At 45.8% G+C, this 23,295-nt stretch overlaps 1 non-coding gene across 1 annotated transcript; it reads left to right on the forward strand.

Moving 5' to 3' along the window:
* Positions 1 to 12,894: 12,894 nt before the first annotated feature.
* On the forward strand, positions 12,895 to 12,966 carry TRNAT-CGU (transfer RNA threonine (anticodon CGU)). The gene has a single exon. It is a non-coding gene; the product is annotated as a tRNA-Thr (tRNA).
* Positions 12,967 to 23,295: the final 10,329 nt, after the last annotated feature.

Here is a 23,295-nt window from a genome sequence, read left to right on the forward strand (position 1 = left end):
GCCCACTATGGTAGAAGGAGGGTCCATGAACACTGTGTCACTGGAACCAAGCAGTACCCGGCTGATGAGAGCATAACTAGGGCAAAACCCGTCCTTTGTTGCTTGTGTTCCGACTCAGGGAGGGCCTGGCTTGGCAGTTCGGGCTGGACTTTTCCCATTAGCGCAGGGTTGAGACTGATTTGCATATAGCTGGGTCCCACTTGAGGTAACATGGTATTCAAAATGACAATTACTTCAGTGATTAACAGTGGCTGAGATTAATTCAAGCATTCCATCCATCACTTTTTTATATACCTTAGTTTGTCACCCTAAGTGGGATGGGTATCCCAGACGTAAGTGGGATGGGTATGCCCAGACGTAGGAACCATTCACACTGTGTCACTTGAACCAAGCTGTACCCGGCTTATGAGCCCATACGAGATCAAAACCGAACTTTGGGTTGCCTGTGCTCTGGTTCAAGGAGGACCCTGCTTAGCAGTTCGGGCTGGACTGTTCCAACTGGAGCATGGTAGAGACGGATTTGCATATAGATGAGACCAAACTGAGATGACATAGTGTGCAGACTAACAATAGATTGGGATGCAGCCCAAGGGATGGTCAGTGGCAGAGATTAATTCAAGCATTCCATCCATCAATTTTTTGTAAACTTTAGCGGGCCCATTTGTAGCATCGAATTTACAGGCCCTGGGTACATGCAGTAATACCACTTTACTAGGGACTTAAAACTAAATTAAAATGTGCTAATTGGGCATAAGTTAATTTTTCCATATTTAAATGAGAGATAACAAGCACTTCAGCACTGGTTAGCAGTAGTAAAGTGCATAGAGAAAAAACGGTTCAGGAAACAGGAGGGGGAAGGCAAAAAGCTTGGAGATAATCCAGCAGAGAGGGTGAGGTCCAGCACCTGCACTAACTTAACTTGTTGGTGTGCCTGCAAGAGTGAGAGCTGTACATTGCATGAGGTGACTCCAAGAACACCTTGCTGTGAAAATACAGCCTACTGCACTACAGCACTGTACACTGGGAGAGCAACAGCCGTGAACATATGTTGTGACAATAATCACATAGAAACTTGCTGTTCGCGGAAGTGGTTTGTGGTAAAACAAAAAAGTATAGCAAAGTACAGGAGCTCTCATTTAGTTGTGACATTAATATAGTTGATTCGCTAGACGAACTTACCACACTTAGATCCTCCATGGCAGTGGTTCAAGAGAGCATCAATGAAACGAATAAAGAAACTAAATCAATGAGTAAGGACATTTTGACATTTATGGTCAATCTATATCAGATAAAACAGCAGGTGGCAGCTGCAGAAGAACAAATTGATTCAATCAATAGGGCTCCCGATTAGATACAGGAAATGTTAGATCTACACATAGGCAATTGGCATTGAGGACAGGAGTAGGAGGAAAAATGTGAGTTTCTACTCACATTGGGGAACTTTGTACCCTTCTTGTGCCACTGTTCTCTCGGACGTGTACACTGGACCCCATTAAATATAGTCCGTCTATGGTTCCTCCTTTTGTTGATAATTGATGTGCTGGAGCTCTCCAGCGGAACCACTGAGGTTACCTACAGTATAAACTTTCTGAGAGGACCTACGGTCTCTTTGGATGTTACCCAGGCACTCCAGGGACTTATTTATTCACAGTACTCAAAAAGAATACCTCCACTGTTTACCCTGGCGGATCGTTTCCATCAATCATGGAGGACGTCCCAGGGTTAAGCTTTGATGAGGACGCAATAGCCGAGGCATTAAGATCTGCACCCTCGCTCTTTGGAGTTGGAGGGACAATCGCTTCGGCCTCTTCAAGTGAGGATTGGGTGACTCTTACCCAGATGAAAAAAGAGTGGCTAAGGATTACGGTCCATGGAGCTATGATGACGGAATACCTAAGAGCAAAGATCGCACCTCAAGGACTAATCGTCAATCTCATCCAGAGACTCTTCCTGGTGGATGGCCCATTCAAAATAGATTGGTGCAAAATCTCGTGGAAGTGCACCAAAGATCTTCTCTTTCTGATTGTACAAACAGCCAAAAGACTGGCAGATGCCATGTTAGTTAAAATCACAGCAATGGAGACGACCATTAGAGGGACACTACATAAAACCATCTTTTCAGCAAAACTGACAGAGATCAATCACGAGATCGCTGAGAATAAAGAGTTCCTCCTTAAACAGAAAATGACTAAGTTACAAAAGGATGTGACCAAATTTGATAAGGAAAAGGTCTATCCCTGTTTAAAAGATGGGTACACCACCACAAAAAATGGATACTCGTCCGATGAGAGCTCAGATACTGGCAGCCGGAGGGACTCCTCCGGCAGCCATTCGAGCGGTGGCTACCACAATAATCGGAACCAACAACGCCCTAACTCTAATCAAGGGTACAACAATAGCCAGATGTTTTCATGGGCCACCACAGATGATGCCCCCTTGGCAATATCCTTTCTTCTCACAAGGACTGCCACAGTTCTATCCAACTAACCCACCTTTTTTAGGCAGAGGTTGGGGCAGAGGAAGAGGGCGCAAGCGAGGAGGTCAAAAGGGCGTGCAGTGGCAAGATCAGACAACCACACCATCCTCGGTGGAGACCAGGAGCACAACCGGGGGAAGGAAAGTCTAGTTGTCAACCTCTCTAACAGAACACTTACTTCAATTGAGACTAATATCCTAGAGAAAGGCTTAGGATTCGTCCCCACTCCCTCCCCGGACAGCTTCAATAAGATGTGTGAAATCAAACAATTTTTCAGGAAGGTACGACTGCGTTCCTTCTTTCAGGACAGACCTGAAACTGAGAGAACAGACACAGGGCTACGAAAACCGTCCACATTCACGCCAACAGATAACATGGTCCGCCCTGAGGTACTAGCGTTTGAGGGGGCGGTTCTCAGGAGCCTGGCAAACATACCTGCCACACACAGCTGCAACAATCTAACTACAGCTGAGAGACAGGCAGTCCAATCCTTGGCCACCGATACCACCATTGTAATAAAACAGGCAGACAAAGGGGGCGCCACCGTGATCCAAAATAGTGGCGATTATGACACAGAGTGCAGACGCCAACTATCCAACACCACCCACTACAGGCCCCTGATGGTGGACCCCACTAAACGACTGAGAACGATCATTGCAGCTTGGTCATGGAGGGCGAGACTAACGAATGGATTAGTAAGAACGAAGCAGCCTTTCTAACAACCGATGACCCTGTTACACCATATTTCTACACCCTACCCAAGATTCATAAGGGTGTCACACCTGTCCCCGGGAGACCAATAGTCTCAGGTATCAGCTCATTACTTGAGCCGCTCTCGAAGTTTTGCGACTCCTTTGTTCAACCACTAGTGAGGAAAATACCCTCCTACTTACAAGACACGAGGGATGTGCTCCGTCTAATTGAAAACATCGAAGGGAGGGAGGGAGTAGACCTCCTCCTCACACTAGATGTGGAAGCATTATATACAAACATCCCTCAGCAGGCCACCCTCGAATCTGTTGAGGCTACCCTCCTTCGAGAAGACTGGTCCTCACCAACCCCGATCTGCTTCATAATTGCCTGTGCAACAATAGCCTTAACTGAGAATTTCTTCCAGTATGGGACACAGCTCTACCATCAAATACGGGGGACTTCAATGGGCTCTACATTTGCTCCTAGTCTGGCCTGTATCTATGTGGCCACTTTTGAAGAAAACATAACCCCTTCCTTGACAACAGAACATTATGGCGCAGGTTTATTGACGACATACTTATCCTATGGAGAGGGGACCGTGAGACCTGTGAAGCATTCTGCACATGGATAAATCTCCAGAACCCATTTCTAAAATTCACCGGTACTATGTCAGAGACAGTCATCCCCTTTTTGGACCTGAGAATTTGTTTAAACCAAGAGGGGCTGAGCACAGCCCTATACCGCAAAGAGACAGACAGGAATAGCCTACTGCTGTATGAGAGCTATCACCCCAGGGCCCTGAGGGACAACCTCCCCTTTGGTCAGTTCCTCAGGGTTCGTAGGAACTGCACAGCAAAGGCCGATTTCAAACAGGAGGCTAGACTCCTCCAACACAAATTACAAGACAGAGGATACCCCACGAGGCTTATCCACAACTCCTGCAAACGATCCTTGAATAACCCTAGGGAAACGTTACTAGAAACACACCCGAAAGAGCCCGAAGAGGTTATTACCTGTGTGACTTACTTCACCAATAACCCGGCCTATATTAAGAAAACAATAAATAAGCATTGGAACATCATTAATACAGGCAATCTAGACATCCCACGACCCAGGTTTGCATTCAAGCGCACGTCCAATATGAAAGACGCACTGATCCACACGAGACCAAGAAAACAGAACACCAATACCCAGAGCACACTGTGGGACCTCCCACCCGTAGTGGGCCATTTCCAATGTGGGGGGTGCGCTGTATGCCCACAAACACTTCAATGTAAAGACATCAGCCTCACTGAAACTTTCGTCTGGCAGCTTAGAAGACACACTAATTGCAACAGCACCAGATGCATCTACATGCTCACTTGCCCCTGTGACAAACACTACATCGGAATGACAATGAGGCCAGTGAAGTTGAGAATTACCGAACATAAGAGCAACATTAGATGCCTTAAAATGCACACTAGACTGTATGAACATTATACACAACAGGGACACACAGCAGATAGTGTACGTTGACTGGTACTAGAATCCCATCCAAACATCACCTCCCAGGCGCTGTTTAGGATCGAACAGAGATGGGTCCATCGATTAAGATTGGATACGGTGGGTCTGAATGACTCCGTCCCATGGTCCACGTTGGCTTGTTAAGCCATGTGGGCTATACCTCTTCAACCCACGTCTTGGGGCCAACCTGACGTTGCCATTTGGGACGAGGGCCCTATTGACACTATATCTGCCCTCGCTGAATGTCTTTGCCCCCATCCACCAACTTCAAACATCGCAGTATCTTGTAGCTGTAACCAAGCAACTAAGTACCCACCCACGCATGCACTGAGATGATCCTGATACCCACCGAATCCCACACTACGGTTTGCAATGCCCATAATCTTGGCATTGCATAATCATGCCTTTTGTCCTCTACTAAGATTTTAACTACCACTTTGTGTGTTCATCTTGAATGCTTACCCACAATTTCTAAACCCACAGTATGGGAGTGTTTTTAGCGTATAGAACAGAGTACCTACACTGGAATGGAGCGTAATGTTCATTGCTCTTCTCTGTTTATTCTCCACTCTAGGTTGCACCATTAGGGGCAGGACCAATCGGCCTGCACAACCACTGATCTCAAGACTTAAGGTTGTATTTCTTTATTCACTGTGTAGTACATTGCACTTAGGTCCTGACGAATTGCTGAGAATGCAAGAAACATGTTGACCTGATCAGAGGGTAGTAGATCTTTACTGTGAACCTTACACCAGTACATATCTCCCATCCCACTTTTTAATCAAGGTAGTCAACCACACTAATAAAGTCCCCAGTGGATTGACTAACCTTTTTTAACTTACACTTACTTCACGACTACACATTTACCCGCGTTTACCCTCCCCTCTTACACGCATGCACAATATGGCAGGAACAGAAGATCTCCGCTAAAGAGCCCATTCGCGGGTGCCCGTCAGACATTGCAGCGCCAGTCTGACGAGGAGCAGAACCCATATGATGAAGCATGACACCTAGCTTGCTGGGTGTGTGAGCGTTTTAGTTCCGAAAAGGGAAATTCCCCGCCCTTTTTGCTTTTTCCTTTCTCTCGCTCTGTGCTAGTTTCACACTCCTACTCACATTGGGGAACTTTGTACCCTTCTTGTGCCACAGTTTCTAAGGAGTAACAGAGAATGAAGAAAGTGCTGACATTTTATCCTTTCTGCGCTCCTTCTTACTCTCATTAATAGGTGAAACTTTCCACCACCCCCCGTCTTGAACTATAAAGGGCGCACAGGGTCAGGAAAAGGAACACAATTAGGCCCGTATATTAGACTTGGTCTCCAAGAACAGAGCTTTATGAGCCTGAACATCTAGAATAATTTCTAGATTCCCTCGAAGATGTCGCCCATGGACAAGAATTGAACAACAGCTACCACAGCGAAGGACTCAGTGGATATGGAACAAGAGCAGAAACAGGGAGCTGGATGATCCGGAACTAGAAAGAGACAGACAAGGATCTGTGACAACGAAATGGGCAAGTGCTGGTTTTCTATATGTTCACAATAGAGGCATGGATAATCTTGAGGTGAATCTCTCTTACAGTACCTGGGACATCTGTCTTTACAAAAACAGGAGAGGATGATTGGTTCTACAGACCCAGTAGGACTGTTTCAAGGATTTGGGATGAAAAGAATCACAAAGTTCTATAGTATTATATGTGGTAGGGTACGGGCATGGGGGTTTTGGTAGAGTGCTCTCTTTACTGATTGTTTCCCTAATGTGGCAGAAGCACCAAGATTAGTACACGCATAAAGTCTCTCTGTCATGTATTAAACTGCATTAGAGGTAGAATTGGCTAAGAGGAATACCAGCTACCACACTGATTTATGTTGCAGGATTGTGGCGTATGTATGGATCGTGGGTTTGGAAGTGGGAATAGAGTGATAACCACTTGATTAAAGATCTGTGTGGTTAAACCATGGGGCCACAGGGCAATCCTGCTCAGAGCCTGTCCGTGTCCTGCTTGGGGTCAGTCTGTAGCATTTTTTACATCAAGGCCCTTTGCATGTTGTCACTCTCTTCACTGAATTTAACCCATCACAGCTATCATACTTTCCCAAACTTCTCAATAGTCAGGACCCCATTAACAAACTCCCTACACATAGGGCCTCATTACGATGGCTGCCGGATAAGCATCCGACTGCGATCATAGCGGGATAGAGACCGGTCGATAAGTAATATTATGATGTGACCGCCGTGTAGGTGGTCAGAAACATGCCTTTTACTGTTTCAGCTTGTGCTGCAGCCTGGAAAAGAACTGCAGCACAAGCTGCAGTATTAAAAGGCCTGTTTTTAAACTTCAATGCACTGTGTGCTAGGCACTATGTGGTGCCTGGCACACAGTGCATGGCTGTTTGAGGGGGGCATCACATAAACCCACCTGGCCAAATAACAATGGCCCACAGGGATGGGGGCCTTGCTAGAGGCCCCAAAGTCCCTTTCTGATAGCCTTTCCATGGCGGTAGTACTGCCATGAAACGGCCGTGGGAAATGGGCATCGTAATCCCTATGGCAGAGCCTACACAGGCACTGCCTTCATTGTAGGGATTACTGTCCAACGGCCACCCCGACGGGCTCCTTGAGCTTGTCGGAGGTGGTGGTCTTTCCCCGCACCTTCCGCGCTCTGACCGCCGGTATCTTAATCCAGCGGTCACACCATTTCACTTGATGTCGGGCAGACTGCCACTGACGGCTTGTCAGTTGCAGTCCACCCGACATCCTAATGAGGCCCTTAGTCACAAAGTTGAAGATACACAAAATAGATGGAGAGTCTTAGAGGCAGCCCAGATACACAGGCACTACCAATGTGGGTGCTTCGGATAGATACGTTTCATTGCAGGGGCCTGTCTCTAGGAATTGAGATCTCTGAATCACATCATTAAATGTAAAACAGAAAAAGGTGTTGACTTTCTTACTTAGGAAGTTCCCAGATATTGCTGTTGTACAGGAGACACAAAAGAATTCTGGCTGACCCAATAGACCCTTGTAGGCTTGGGCAGTGAATAATGCAATGTGAGAGGTGACTACAAGGGATTTCGTTTGTATATTACTTGGATTGATACGTTTGCAAACAGTCTTACGAGTTGGTTATTGACAATCCAACCCAAATGTATCCATAGGATAACAGTACAAATTATTGATATTGGTTATATTGTATGAAAAAAGAGAGCAGCACACGGTAAAGTCTATTTATATGAAAAGGTATTGTATTTTATAAATCAGAAGATAATAAATTCACGGGGATATACAGTACAAATCAATGTAAGCAAAAAGGGTCACAAACAGATGTGTGTGCAAATCAGCAAATCAGTTCATAACAAAACATCAGCTCCGTTACTTAACAATAGGTAACCAAGTCCATTCCTGTACAAAGGTTACTTTTAAAGAAATAAATTGCTTTGGAGATGCTATAAGACCATCATCAGGACTAAAGTGTTTTGCAGAAAGAGCCCCCTGTATGAAAACAATACATTATTATATTGTTTTCATATAGGGGGCTCTTTCTGCAAAACACTTTAGTGAATTTATTATCTTCTGATTTATAAAATACAATACCTTTTCATATAAATAGACTTTATCATGTGCTGCTCTCTTTTTTCGTTTAATGTAACCAATATCAATAATGTGTACTGTTATCCTTTGGATACATTTGGGTTGGATTGTCAATAACCAACTCGTAAGACTGTTTGCAAACGAATCAATCCAAGTAATATACAAATGAAATTGCTTGTAGTCACCCCTCACGATGTACAGGAGACACGTCTTTCACCACACAAAATGGAGAAATGGAAACAAGTTTGGGTGGAGGGAGGCTTGTTTACGCTTGCAATGTAAGCCCGGCTGCAGAGGGAACAGAGTCTCACTCAAGCTATTGACAGGGAGGAGTGGCCTGACTCTTTCAGAAGACATTACAATCTATACTAATATAATAAAGAGAGAACCCAAACCTTTGGGTGGGTAATCTCAGGAACCACAGCACCAATCACAACACCCAATACAGCGTTGGAAAGGGCAGTTGCAGCAGAAGGACATAGGCTATGCAGACGCCCACCATATACATTTAAAAGGTAAAAGAACCGTGCCAGCAAAGTAGTCCCTTGTGTGCGGGGCGCGGGATTACGGGGAAAAAAAGTGAGCGTTGTGCCCAATATTTCATTTTTTTTTCTTCCCAGGTTCTGTACATTCCAGCTCCGGGTGTCCATCCTGCTCCCTTTAAATACCCCTGCACCCAATAATCATAACCCAGCCTTACTCCTTAAAATACCCCAACACCCTTAAACACTAACCCATCTTTACCCTATAAATTTACCCTGTACCCAAAAACCCAAACCTATCCCTAAACCCTAAAAATACCCCTGTACCCCAAAACCCAAACCTAGCCCTGAACCCTATAAATACCCCTGTACCTCATAACCCAAACCTACCACTGTACCCTAAAAATACCCATGTACCCCAAAACCCAAACCTAGCCCTGAACCCTAAAAATACCCCTGTACCCCAAAACCCAAACCTACCCCTGAACCCTAAAATACCCCTGTACCCCAAAACCCAAACCTAGCCCCGAACCCTTAAAATACCCCTGTACCCCAAAACCCAAACCTACCCCTGAACCCTAAAAAATACCCCTGTACCCCAAAATCCAAACCTAGCCCTGAACCATACAAATAACCCTGTACCCCGAAACCCAAACCTACCCCTGAACCCGAAAATACCCCTGTGCCCCAAAACCCAAACCTAGCCCTGTACCCTAAAAATACCCCTGTACCCCAAAACCCAAACCTAGCCCTGAACCCTTAAAATACCCCTGTACCCCAAAACCCAATCATTCCCCTGAATCCTAAAAACTACCCCTATACCCCAAAACCCAAACCTAGCCCTGAACCCTAAAAATACCCCTGTACCCCAAAACGCATACCTATCCCTAAAACCTAAAACTACCCCTGTACCCATAACCCAAAACTATATTTGAACCCTTAAAATACCCAAACACCCCAAAACATATACCTCAGTACCCATACTTACCTTATCTAAACATTAAAAAAAACATGCTTTTACCATTCATGCATTTACAACGAATTTGGTTGTAAATGTATGCGTGGTAAAAGCATATTAAATGTAATGCCAGGCGTTATAATGGCATTGTGGAGTCATGGTACTTTCGTAATGAAAGTATGTGGAGTGATGGTATGCGGAAAGAAAGTTGCGGAATAATGGGTGTTTACCCTCCTCCGGTAAGTACATTGGTGGCACGGCGGCCCACATCTCCAGCAACATACCCATATTTTTTCACCACCGATTTGAAAAATGCACAGGTCTCTCTCATTGATGGCCAGCACCGACATTCACTTTTAGACACACCTCCCGCCACAAGTTCTAGAATTGCGAACTTTAGAGCTGGGGAGCTACGTTCGAATCTCGGCATCAGCTCCACATCCTGTGATTCCAGGCAAATCGCTCTGTCTCCCCGTGCCTACCACAAATGAATGTGTTCTTCTGTAATGTAAATTGTGCTCATGCCATGTTGCCGGGTTCGCGCTATATAATATTGCAAGGAAAAATAAAGTAGGGAAACTCGAGTTCACACACTACTGAACGCGCACTCTGAAGTGCATCAGCAGTGCACTGTGAATCGGAGCGTTTCACATGCCTGTCACAGATAAGAAATGCTATCAAAACGAAATCCTACAAAACAATATACTAATGGCCGGCAGCAATTCATACCCGGACAACGTCGGGATGGGCTGCTAGTTGATGATAAAAAAGCCTGGATGAATGTGGATGGGGGGGACATATTTGCTAAAGATGCAATACAAGGTCAATTTTTGATCCAGTAGATGCTCCTAAAGGTGCCAAGAATTCTTTCTTTTTACAGCCTCTCTTGTTATGACATAAATCGAGTGACTGAAGTGATTGTGAACGATGGCTAAAATGTGACACTGGACCTGATCTGAGATAGATCAAACAACTGGACATGGACTATATGTTGGGTAGGGACCTACTAATACAGAATTTGATGTCTGGTTTATTTCCTTGCTGACATCTGGAGACTACTATATCCCAAGGGGAGGTAATACTTTTTTTTTGCAACCAAATAGACTCTTACATAATCTCCTCTCCAATACACCATTGGATCTCAGACTGTGTGATTTTGGAGAGAAGGGTATCAGACTACAACCCACTTTAACTATCAATAGATTTGGGAGCAATTACACCACCTACTTGCAGATGGTGGATGAATGCAGGGGAGAGGATATAGCCTTACGGCTACAGCAGTTGACCTTGAAGCTTCGGTACCGGGTTTGGGTCTCGGCAACGATGCTCAACATCCGGTGATTCTGGGCAAATCACTTAATCTCCCTGTGCCTAACACTGAATGTTACCTTGTGTAACGAAACGGGTGCTTATGTAAACCACTCTGATGCCCGATATCTTTGGGTCTAGTTCGCGCTATATATAATTCTACAAAAAGAAATGCATACACTCATAAACATCCAGAGGAAAAGAAAAAGCTACTGATGATTAACGAACTATCCCTCACAAACTTAAGGGTTATTGATTCCTGATAAGACCATATGGTCAGCCTGAAAATCCTACATGAGGTGCTATAGGAGTAGGGATGCAGCAAAATGCAGGAGGAAAGATACTGAGGAGCTTATCAAGCTTCAGGCCAAGCTCGACTAAATTATGAATCCCCGAATGCTTCCGGTCATTCTTTAGCACCAAACACTAACAAGCATTGGCATAGACAATAGGTCTCGCCTTTGGGACATTATAAGTGTTTAGCAATGCAACAGTTGATATTGCACCAAGGATATTGTGCTGCATGATAAAATACTTATAAGGTCCCAAAGGCGAGACCTATTGGCTATGCTAATGCTTGTTTAATAATCCAGTTGCCTAACAATGGCACCCATGAGGCTGGGGCCCCTGCCTGAAATGTGCAAGGAAGGGCCTGAGAGCTTGTGACTGGGTCCAGTGCATGGGATGGTGGTTGAGGAGTCTCCATGTACTTTGCAGGGAGGAGCAAGTTTCTTTCACCACTAGAGTAATCAGATTGGATTTTCAAATCCCCTTACTAGAAGGTACTGGGCCTCATTTATGAGGATGTGCGTCATTTTTACGCTGCCGGTGCGTCACTTTTTGTGACGCACCAGTGGCGTAAAAAATGCGTCTTGTTGCGCCATATTTACAAAGTGACGCATCTAGGTAGATGCGTCACTTTGTAAACCCCTGCGCCACATTATACCTGCGCCAGGTATAATGTATGCAAGGGGGGCATATTGACACAAGAAAGGGTCGTAGAAGTGACGCAGTGAAATCTATGTGGTTTCACTGCGCCACTTCTAGGAGATAAATGTGTCAATTTCTTACGCCTGCATCACAGCAGGCGTAAGACTGACGCAGGCCCTTTGTGAAAGGATACATTGCTGGAGTTGCGTCGCTTTTGTGACACACTCCAGCAATGCGTCACTTTTGCACCATACAGATACATCAGAAATACTGACGTATCTGTAACTCCTTGCGCCATGATGCGTCATACTGTAAATATGACGCATCATTGGTGTTGCAAGGAGGGCGCAGAGAAAGAGACGCATCGCTGTTTTCACGCAGCAATGCGTCACTTTTCATAAATGAGGCCCACTGTTTTTAACGCAAAGTAATCAAACGGAAACATCTACTGGCCGGGCAGCGTCTGTCACCTGTTTTAAAGGGTCCGAAGGTCGACTAAAAGCGCTACTTCAAAGTCTCATTGATGGCACGTGTTTGCATAATGAGTATGACGAATACATGCCAACATTTTTAAAGGAGTGAAGTGGGAGCTTTAAAAAAATTATCAGGGAAATGTATTTCCACCATTGACTTCTAATTGGAGACGTTGCAATTTCAGGCGGGAGACAGACAACATAAATCCACTTTTGGCTGCGAAGATGGGGAGTCTCTCCCTCCTGAATCCATGTAGAAGTTACACAAGAAGTCTAACTGTAATCGTGAATCGGCGTGAAATCGAACACTCTCGCGAAATACAGAGTGAAACGGTGAAGTGTGAGGCATATGACCTCTGGCAAGGAATTAAACTGCAAATGACCCTGAACCAAACAAAAATAGCCACCGTGAACATATGCACACTGGAAGCACCGAAGCTGCTGTATGTCAGACAGCTAGTCAGGGAATGTAACAACGGCGGCGCGGTGGCCAAGTGGTAAGGCGTCGGTCTCGTAAACCGAAGATCACGGGTTCAATCCCCGTCCGCGCCTCGTAACAATGAATAAAGTTACGTTTTTAAAGGTTCACATTGTGCCTGCCGCTTATCTTTGCCCTCGCATAGGAACTTTGCCAGATGGCAGTCAAAACACGTATATACATATGCGGTTTGTACAAATCAAAGAAATACAATTGAGCTCAAAACACGTATATACATATGCGGCAAAATGAAATAATAAAAAAAAAAAAAAAACGCGAGACCTAAAAAGCACTCCATGGGTAAGAAGGGAACATTACATTACAAGCAGGGGGAGAAAGCAGCAGTGCTTTTAGCACTCTAAGGGCTAGATGTAGGTAATAGCAAATTACCGAATGGTAAATACTGAATTTTACCGATTCGGTATTTACTAATCGGTAATTGCTAAGTAGGAAAAAAATCGGTAAAAATACCGAATCAGTAAGATTCGGTGATTCGGTAATTACCGAATCAGTATTTGCCATTGATTCCTATGGGCCTGGAAGCCCATAGAATTCAATAGCAAATACCGATTAAAATTACCGATTTTACAAGGGGGGCAGGGTGTCACTTTGACACCCTGTTGCACCCCTGTTTCTGGCTTGTGTGTCATGTGACACACATACATCCCCTTAGGGCATGTATGTGTGCCACATGGCATAGGTGTACAAGCACAGATGTGCATGTACACAGAAATTCGTAATTTACCACCCAATAGTATTGGGTGGTAAATAACGAATTTCTAAGGGCCTGTGGCACTGTAAACTGTGCCACCTACATATTGAATTACAGAATCGGTATATTTACCGATTCGGTATTTTACCGATTCGGTAAATTTACCGAATCGGTAAATATACCGATTCTGTAATTTTCTAGCCCCCTACATTACAATACCTAAATACCGGTCGGTAACGGCCGAAATCGGCCGTTACCGACCGGTATTTGGGCTCCTACATCTGGCCCTAAGTGCGACAAAAGGGGGGCATTTCATCTATAACAGTGGTGATACATAGTAAAAAAAGGGACATCATCTTACACACCCGTTAGTTATATCCAAGCATTTTTTTTATATAGCGCAAACTCGGTCAAAGGTACCAGAACACTATACATGAGCACCATTTACATTGGAGATGGACACATTCTTTTTTTTTAGGCACTGGGAGATTAAGGGCCATATTATCAAGAAAGGGCGATACATTATGGCCGCTTTTATTGGCAGGAAACTGCTGCTAAAGCGGCGATAATGGGCTTGATAATATGTCCTTGTGAATTCCCACAGCAGCCCAGGTTCTGGTGTTAACCTGGGCTGCTATGGGGATTCACAAGGGCATATTATCGAGCCCATTATCGCCGCCTTAGCAGCAGTTTCCTGCCGATAAAAGCGGCGATAATGTATCGCCCTTTCTTGATAATATGGCCCTAAGTGATTTGCCCAGAATCACAGGATGTTGAGCGTCCCTGCCGAGACTAGGACCCGGTTCCCCAACTTCGAGGTTGACCGCTGTAGCCTCCTTGAGACAAAGGTGGGTCATAGTTCCAGGTTAGAGAGCAACTTTCGAGCTGACATTGAGAAGCCTAAACTAGAGGTGACACATGTTGAAGCCCTGTTGGGTGTATATAGTCGACGAAATAGTGAAGGCAATAAATGGCAAGTGAACGAGTAAAGCCCTAGGAGACGGCGGACATCCAATTGAGTATTACAAAATCAATAAGATCACAATCATGCCTTTGTTACAGAGAGCATTCAAAGAAGCAGAATCTACTGGCGGGACATTCACAGTGGAAAATAACATAATTATTATCATGTTCATCCCCTAGCTTGGAAAAGACATAATCAATTGTGCCAGATTTAGTCTGACATCACGGTTCAATGAGGAGATGACAATACTGGCGAAAGTGCTCAGAAAAAGACAAGGTCCCAGATCTGCCAACTCACACGGTGTCACCGTGTGACACACGATATCGGCTCCCTTCTACACGGTCACATGGTGAGGAGCCAATATCACACGGTGGAAGGGAATATGAGATGAAAACCATTGGAAACAGTGGAGGGCAGATTTACAAGCCCCGTACGCCACATTTGCATCGCCAATGCGTCACTTTTGTGACGCAGCGGTGGTGCAAGGCCAGCGCCATGCTGCGGGGTATTTACAATATGACGCATCTAGGGAGATGCGTCACGTTGTAAAGCCCTGCTCCACATGTGGGCGTTCCGGCATAGGGGGGTGGCGTTCCAGCGCAGGAACGCCTCCGAAAAGTGGCTGAGTGAAATCTACAAGATTTCACTCAGTCACTTTTACGGCCATGTTGCGTCAAAACCCTGGGCCTGCTTGAAGCAGGCGCAAGGATTGACACCGCATTTTAGGAATAGGGGCACCCCGAGCCTTGCTGGAGCTGTGTCGTCCTTGCGAGCAACTCCAGCAATGTGCCGCCTTTTCGCCGGGGATGCGACACGCATCGGCCCATCTGTGCGCCACGGTGCGCTGCATTGTAAATGCAGCGCATCAGTGGTGGCGCATGGGTGGACAGATGCGTCGCAACTCTTCTGGCGCATCCCTGCTGATTAGCAGAGATGCGCCAGAAGTTGTAAATCTTCCATTGGATTTCAAGTTCTTTGTTGGTGGCTTTGAACTGCCTACGTCCAATAAAGTGTTTCAAAACACCTTAGGACATCAGCCTCTGCATGCTTATTTTCTTTTTTTGGAGGAGGAAGTTTGGGGCGGATGGAAGCAAAAGTGCCTCGTAGATACATTTTGGCATGAGGCCGCCCCCCCCCCCCTCCTCCTAGGCCCCGCCCCCTCCTCAAACTGTCAATTCTTTTTTTAGTTGGCAGGTCTGGGTCCTCTAAAGCCTCTTCTTATACATCCTACTCAAACAGGATTTGTGCTGGCAAATCTTCCTGAGTCACAAACCTAGGCAGGTACACGAGGACACATAGGAAAGGGTAGCCTTCTCTCTTGATGCTGGGAAAGCATTTGACTGAATTTTCAGGACTCTACAAAGGGCTGGACTAAGAGACAATTTTATTAACAAAGTGCAGTTGCTGCTGAAAAAAAAATAGTAGGGGAGGTCTCCTGTAGTGGCCTCATGGGCAGTTTGTTCCAGGTCCACAGGGTAATTCAGTAGGGGCTGGACGCTGTCTCCTCTCCTGTTTATCCTGGCGCTTGAACCCTTTGCAGTGAAAATCAGCACATGATGTCATTGTCAAGGGCATTGAAACGTCAGCAGGGACGAAGGAAACTATTACTGTATGCTGATGATGTTTTACCCTCTCAAAACCTGGAATTTCATCACACAAAGTTGGGAAAAAGAATTAACAACGCGGTCTTAACCACATGTTCCGTTAGCACGCAAGCGTAACAACGCTTGCCTTTACCACACATATCGCTTAAGCACACATATGCCTTAACCATGCATAGTCCTTTACAATTATTTGCGTGGGCATTTGCGTAGTAAAGGCAGTTAGCGGTCTAGCATTGGAGCGAGTGGAGGGGGGTGGAAAGTATTGGAGACTTCCTGCGGACAACAAGGGAAGAAATGGCGGCTTGGTGAGTACTTTTTCGGATGTTTACGGCTTAGCTGGGGTCGGGATATTTTGCAAGGCTTGTTGCCAGTTATCAGGGCAGGGGTTCTGAGTATTTTTCAGGACTGGGGGATGAAATCTAGGGCTCAGGGCTGGGCTCAGAGTAGTTTTTAGGGCTGGGCTTGGGGTAGTTTTGAGGGCTGGGGCTGGGTTTGGGTCTCAGTTTGCGGGGATGGGAGCCAATTTTAGGGTTCAGGGCAGGGGAGCAGGGGTGTTTAAAGGGTAGGGGTCAGGGTTTTTTAGGGATGGGGCTCAGTTTAAGGGCTCAGGGTGGGTGAAATGGGGTGTTTTAAGGGTTGGGGTGGAGGTAGTTTTAAGGGCTGGGGACAGGTTTGAGGGTTCAGGGTGGTGCCTAGGATGTAACCTTTACCGTTCGTTTGCCATTACCAATAATGCCTTCACAATGAAATTTGTCCCTCTCTGATTGAAAATATCTCTGTTTTTCAGGGTATCATATTAATGTGTCTAAAAGTGAATCCTTTCCACTGTCGCAGTCCACTCAATGAGCAGCCTTAGGGACTCCTCCCTTTAGATGCGAGGCACCAAACTTAAAATGCTTGGGGATAGTGATTAAAGAGGATTCCACCACATTACACGAGATGGTATGAAACCACTACTAATGAAGATGAAGGCAAACCTGGGAAGCAGCCAGCACTACTTCAGTTGACCCTCTTGGATAAAGTATTTGTTGCAAAAATTTATATAAACCTATGTTTTATTTACATATTCTGAATGTTCTCTCTACTAATCCTCATTTTTACATTCACTGAGACAGACGTTACTATAAAGAGATTCATTTGGGATCTGAAAAACCAAGCCATCTAAATTTTTACCGTGCACCCACACATTTGCTCATACTACCAGGTGACCCAGGTGATTCGCTCCTACTACCAGGCGACCTAAGTGTTTCGCTCATACTACCAGGTGACCCAGGTGATTCGCTCATACTACCAGGTAATCCAGGTGATTCGCTCATACTACCAGGTGACCCAGGTGATTTGCTCATACTACCAGGTGATTCGCTCATACTACCAGGTGACGCAGGTTATTCCCTCATACTACAACGCGACCCAGGTGATTCACTCACACTACCAGGCGACCCTGGTGATTCGCTCATACTACCAGGTGACCCAGGTGATTCGCTCATATTACCAGGTGACCCAGGGGATTCGCTCATACTACCAGGTGACCCAGGTGATTTGCTCATACTACCAGGTGATTCACTCACACTACCAGGCGACCCTGGTGATTCGCTCATACTACCAGGTGACCCAGGTGATTCGCTCATATTACCAGGTGACCCAGGTGATTCGCTCATATTACCAGGTGACCCAGGTGATTTGCTCATACTACCAGGTGACCCAGGTGATTCGCTCCTACTACCAGGCGACCCAAGTGTTTCGCTCATACTACCAGGTGACCCAGGTGATTCGCTCATACTACCAGGTGATCCAGGTGATTCGCTCATACTACCAGGTGATTCGCTCATACTACCAGGTGATTCGCTCATACTACCAGGTGACGCAGGTTATTCCCTCATACTACAACGCGTCCCAGGTGATTCACTCACACTACCAGGCGACCCTGGTGATTCGCTCATACTACCAGGTGACCCAGGTGATTCGCTCATATACCCAGGTGATTCGCTCATACTACCAAGTGACCCAGGTACTTCGCTCATACTACCAAGTGACCCAGGTACTTCGCTCATATTACCAGGTGACCCAGGTGATTCGCTCATACTACCAAGTGACCCAGGTGATTCACTCATACTACCAATTGACACAGTTAGCACACATTCCCAAACTGAGCTTCGAATAGGGACCAATTTATTCTGTGTGCAAATAGAGACCAAACTATTGATGACTCATGGGTCCCTGGTTGCTGTTTACAGTGGACATTCGGGGTTATTTGATGATTCTAACCCCATCATGCGTTCAACATCACACGTGTGGTTAGAAGCTTGCAAACTTGTGTGTTCTGAGCCCTGTAGACTGTTGATGGCTCCCATTTGGAATAATGCTAGGATAATGATACCAGAAGTAATGGGTGGAGATGAGATTGGGCACCTTAGATCATCTTGAAGGTGGGATCTCAGGATTGTATAAAGCAATAATTGACTACACTCTCCACCCAGACTGAGCCAAATGGGAACAGAACCTGGTCACACGGTTGGATGATGAGGAATGGTATGGAACACCCTGAAAGAAGAAAATGACTTAGATATTGTGAAACTGCATTCTTAGGGATACTACACAACACTACGGCACAACGAGGCATGACGAATCCTAATAGATGTGATTGTCGACTGCGCTATGGGTTTACAAGCTTTGTATCCTCCATCCTTGAAATACATCAATAGTTCCCTCGCATGCAGGCTGGTGTAAAATAAATGATGAAAATGGCTGAATTTGAAAAGGTGATATATGCACTTAATAAACAATCAAACACATGTTTTCATGCGCCAGGGCACTACCTGCAGGACCGAAGAGCATAAACACGAGACTGCTGATCCTCTTTAATGGACTCTGAGTCCGCAGGCTGACACAAAGTTCAAATTTGATAGAACGTAGGGCGATACATTTAGGGACGGGAGCAAGATTTGACATGAATTTTGATGTCAGTTGTATTAAATAAACCAAGAACTAAGAAGTTAATGTTATTCATCGATACCTTGTACATGATACAATGTTATATTATGTATGAAATGGACCGTAAGGATTGAAAAACAAGAAATATGTACTTACCCCTGGTGGTAAATACCACGGTAGTGAAAACATATAATTACCTGCATCTAATAGGGATGTATTTTAACCATCAGCTGCACATTTCTGCCAAAGCAATAAAACACCTCTGACCTGAAATGGAAGAGATAAAAGACCCTATGTAAAATAAACAGGCAGTTTAGGAACAGCTCAAACCTGATCTTTTTTTGCGTTCTATCTGCCACCATTTTAGGTGGAGTTGTGTCTTGCAGTGGTCATTTTTTTACAACTCACAGACGTTTTTTCCTACGACAGTAAACCAGTGGTATTCCAGCTGTATTTTAGCTTCGGGGTTGAAGCGCCAGGCAGCAGTTTTTAGGTCTCAGCTTGATCCAAGGCATGCGCTGGTCTGGCCAAGACATTTAGTAGCTGCTTTGAAAAGTGCTACTTTCCCCGGCGACCAGCTTACTAACACGCGCACAAGCGTGCCCGTGACATGCACAGCTGCCATCGTGCACAGCTGCCATTTGGCTTCTTTTCCAGCAGCCCGGCCGTGCTTCAACTCCACCTCCCTCCCTCACTGCAAGATCACGTGTATGTTTCATTTCAGCCTGCCGCGCTTTAACTCCCCCGTCTCCCTCACCACAGAGCGACCCTCCTCCCCCACCGCAAGATCGCGTGCATTTTCAATTTCTGACTGCCCTCGCTTTAACCCCCTCCCCCTCCCTCACCACAGAGCGACCCCCCTCCCTCTCCGCAAGATCGCGTGATTTTTCACTTTTTAAAGCCTGGCTGCCTTTTCAACCGTGTGCGTGAGAAGGGTTCCTCGGCACCATGCGCCTGAGGCATGTGACTGGGGCCCGCGGCGCGTAATGTGCACCTAGACACCATGAGACGAATCACTAAGGCGCAAGACGCAAGGTGTGGTACACCCCCTCGCCCCTCACCAATCCCAAGGGCATGATGCTGGGCCACTGCACACGAGGTGTGTGACCAGGGCCAGCGCGGACACCCCAGAGTTCATAACGCACCTGGGCTGGCAACACCATCTTCACAACGCCACACCAGATCTCCGGGGACCTAAGAAATCCCAGGGTGTCTTGTCATGCTAGATTATTTTATAAAGCGCCCAGTCTTCCATTCAGCGGCAAACTAAGCGCTTTACGAATCAGGCGATACAAAGCTACATGTTTGACATCCGTTTATGTATTTTTATAATTTTCACGACTTACAATTATTATTATAATATTTACATTAATATTCCTCATACATACGCCCCCACACCCACTCATTCTCTCACACTCTCTGCACTTGTTGCCCGTGAGATGGCCCCCATCTCACCTCTGTTGTGAACTCCCTGTTAAAATTTGGACCCTGTCAGAAGTCACCCATCTCTCAATCTGAAATGGAGTAGTATTATTTTGGGCCATGGCGCCGCCTTCTGTCTACACTGCTTAGGAAAGGCAGAAGTGCTCACGAAGCGCTATATAAAATAATATTATCTACGTAGTATGGCCGCACATTCCCGCCCAAAGGTTTTGGTACTTTATAAATAGCGAGGCTTGAAAACGCTGTTGTTATTGAAAATATTTGTTTTTCTGTAGTACAAACGAGAGAAGAAGAATTGAGAAAAAAAACCAGCTTTTGTTAAAAACCCTCTTTGACTGTCCGTAGAATGGAATCGTTGAAACTGGCCTCACCATGTGAATTAAACACGGGTGCTGCCTGTATCACAAGACTGGTGCTTTGCTAACCTTTTCACGAATTAAATGTTGACTAAACAATGGGCAATGGTAAAACTCCGTAGAACGGCCCGCGGCTTTCATCGTCAAAAGACACTGCTATGCTCAGAGGCTAACTCATGCCGAGAATAGGTCCGGCACTGATGACGTCGTATTTAACAGGCAGCTGTGAAATTATATCCTCGGCCTGTGAAATAAGATTTGTATATCATTGCATTTAAGATCACGCCCCACACACGTGTGCACACTCACAGACACACAAATATAATGTAAATCTCTCCATACATATGCAATCCTGTTTAAATCTGTCTGTGTGTTTTTACACCAAAGCAGGATATTTTAACAATATATCTGTCTTTCACACGTCCCTTCTCAGCACGAGAGACTGACTCCAGCCCCCACCAGTAAGGGTATATGTTCAGTGTCCACGCGCTGAAGTTCCACCCAGGGGCTGGTTGCTCTTTCACCCTTTGTACACTTTGCTGTCTGGTTAACTGTCTTAACCCGTTGAAACTACTGATTTAACTTGTGGTTTAATGGTTTGTGGTCTGGTGGTTCTTTTGGATTGTGGACTAGTGAGTCTGGTGATGGGGGAGGGGCCAGGTCTCTTTCACCTGACTAAGTGAGCGAATGCTTGTGTTAGCTTGTGAGTTAAATTGCTTTTTGGTTTGTCGGCTAGTGGTTCTGTTAGCTCGTGCGCGGTTAGTTATGCTTTACTGTTTCCTGGCGTACCCAATAGGTCTCGCTTTTGGGGCCTTGTAAGTATTTAGTTTTGCAGCACAATATCCTTGGTGCAACAACATTAGCTGTTGCATGGCTAAACCTTGTACCTTATAAGTGTTTAGCCATGCATCAGTTGATGTTGTTGCACCAAGGATATTTTGCCGCATAACTAAGGGGCATATTACCAAGGGCAAGTATCGCCGCCTTTTCTGCGAATTGTGCAGAGAAAGCGGCTATACTGCTAGAGCCCTATTAACAAGGGCATTTTAAAGCCTGGCGCAAGCCCACTTTGCATGTCAGCGATAAACATCGCTAATGACATGCAAAGTGGGCGTTCCCACGTCCAACCACATGTGAAATGTGATTGGAGGTGGTAACACCCTATTACCTAGGCAGGCGCTGGGAGAGGGAGACCTGCGATAAACTCGTTTATCGCAGGTCTCCCAACGCCTGCTCTGACCAGGTGTTAGGGCATTGATAACATGGGGGAGTGGATCATAAAACTGAATTCACCCCCCCATATTATCAAGGAACACATTAGTGCGTGAAAACGTTTGCTTTCATGCGATAATGTGCCATATCGCCGACTATCGCTGGATTTCAATTCGCCTACGTGATGCGCATTGATAATTGCGCGCTAAAAAGGCGATGAAATCCGGCGATAGCCGGCGATATGGGAATGTGCGTTGTGCGTTTACTAATCCACTTCTTGGTAATATGCCCCTAAATACTTATAAGGTCCCAAAACCGAGACCTATTGGCTATGCCATTGCTTGTTCCTCCTGGAAAGGAAGTTGTGTCTCTACTGGCCACATTTCTCCTTTACCGATGGCGGTAAAGTTACAACTTTTTCCAGATTGTGCCTATAATGCAGTGTATGAACTGCATATGCCGTAGAAATGCGCTAACACTGCTAATAAACGTTGTACCCCATTTGCACCTACTTCCAGTTGCCTCTTCAGATGCCTTCTTCACTGCTCCGGGTAATGCCTGGCGCAGACCTCAGATGCTTACAAAGTGCCTTCCACTGAAGCCAGCTGCCACCCGTCCACACCCGAGGGCTGAGACCCAAGGGGGCGACGGTAAGTGAGTTCCAATAGACCCCAGCCCCTAAACAGCATGCAGGCATGTTTTTAAACACTGAACTCTATACGTTCAGTAACTTGCAAGATACTTCATGTCGGAGTGATTTTAAGCTTGCCGGCTGGGATTCGATATCACATCCTCTCGGGGCGTTTTTTACTTTAAATAATTAACGTTTTAATGAAAGCCTCGAGTGTCGTGTGTCTTCCGAACGTGTGAGTAGAAAATTGGAACAGCTGGAAATGCATGTTCAAGGAATACTTCGAAGGCTGGTCACGTGGGATGCGTCACGCCGCGCGGATCTCTTTCGCTCACGCGCCTCTTCCGCCGCCAGTAAATATTAAACATCCGCTGCTCTGGACGGGGAATCGCCTTCCTTGCATTTAACGGATTACAGTAAATGTGCGGCAGTGGTGGCGCGCGGGGAATGGATTTACTCGCTGGTGGGCTGCTTCCTCAGCTCAAATGTCCTGAGTACAAGTGGCAAATTCATAAAACCCGCCAACACCAGAGAAAATGGAGGGCCTTAT

Source organism: Lissotriton helveticus, chromosome 4_2 (assembly GCF_964261635.1).
Source record: "Lissotriton helveticus chromosome 4_2, aLisHel1.1, whole genome shotgun sequence".
NCBI lineage: Eukaryota > Metazoa > Chordata > Amphibia > Caudata > Salamandridae > Lissotriton > Lissotriton helveticus.